A 1,139-nucleotide genomic window follows, 5' to 3' on the forward strand; every position below is an offset into this window, starting at 1 on the left:
AGCCGTCCGCGGGGTCCGGGTGCCTGTGCTGCGCCGGGGGTCGAGGCTCGAACGTCCGCCCCTGCCCAGGATGGGGCTGACAACACTCATACCCGCGGGGCTGGGCTGGGACAGGCCTGATCCTTGGGGCGGGCAGCTCCAGGGCCGAGACCCCGATCTTCCTCCTTGCACTGCCCCAGCACAGAGAGGCTGCATCTGGCTTGGGCTTGTCATGCAGCTAGGGTAACAATCAGTAACCTACTCTCTTATACCCCATGTCAGCTCTCTGTGCCCAATACGGACTAGTGCAGATGGGGAAATGACACTCCCCAGTGGCCTCTGGCTGCTTCAGGTGCAGATAGCCCAGGCCTGTGCCCTGCTGCAGACTCCCCTGGACCGGAGCAGACCTGGAGCTGTCAGCAGACAAAGGCTGCTCAGGCTGGTGGCCCAGATGAGGCTCGATCCCAGGGACAGGGAGGGGGCGGTGGGGCTCCACTCTCCAGCAGCATGAGCACCGTCCCTTGGTGCCAAAATCTCCTTTCCACAACATGGTAGAGGGGGTCAGTGCTCCACAGATCAGTGGTTCTTGTTTTCATGGTGCCCCTGGAATCATTTCACGGCCCAGGAGCAGACCGACCTTGCGTTTCCCCTCCCCTTCCCTTAGCATGTGGATCTGATATGGCCCCAGCACCGCTGGAGATGCTTTCCCAGGGAGCAATGTCCCTGCAGGCTCCATCGTGGTGCTGTGATCACCTCCCCATGCTGGGACAGAGTTACCGGGGCTCATCTCCAGCCTCATGCCTGTGGAGGTGTGTTAGCAAGAGCTGCAGGATGCTGAGTCTTCCTTCTCCCCTCTCTTCCACACAGTGAAGCCCCCATCTCCTCAGTTCCAGGCCAGTGCAGGAGACTGGCAGGGCTTTCCCCGTGCCAGCAGCACCAGGGCTCACGTGTGCCCTCCCTTCCCACCCGCAGGTGCTGGGACCCTGCAGAGAGCTGAGCAGCAGCCTGCTGAGGAGGGGCCGGTGATCCTGGAGCTGCAGAGGACGTGCGCAGGGAGCCTGGAGGAGAGGAGCTCCCTGAGCCCTGAGCCAGGCCAAGTGCAGAAGGGGCAGGGCAGGCCTCCAAAGCAGGAGGAGAGCTCGGAGGTGAGCAGGGCACCC

General features: G+C 62.9%; 1 long non-coding RNA gene across 1 annotated transcript in view; it reads left to right on the top strand.

Annotated features, from left to right (window-relative positions):
- Nucleotides 1-1,077: 1,077 nt before the first annotated feature.
- Nucleotides 1,078-1,139, top strand: part of LOC112548749 — a 3,914-nt gene continuing 3,852 nt past the window's right edge. The window contains exon 1 of the long non-coding RNA XR_003092351.1: nt 1,078-1,124. This is a non-coding gene — a long non-coding RNA (uncharacterized LOC112548749). The remainder of the gene's footprint in view (nt 1,125-1,139) is intronic.

Source organism: Alligator sinensis, unplaced genomic scaffold (assembly GCF_000455745.1).
Source record: "Alligator sinensis unplaced genomic scaffold, ASM45574v1 scaffold1596_1, whole genome shotgun sequence".
NCBI lineage: Eukaryota > Metazoa > Chordata > Crocodylia > Alligatoridae > Alligator > Alligator sinensis.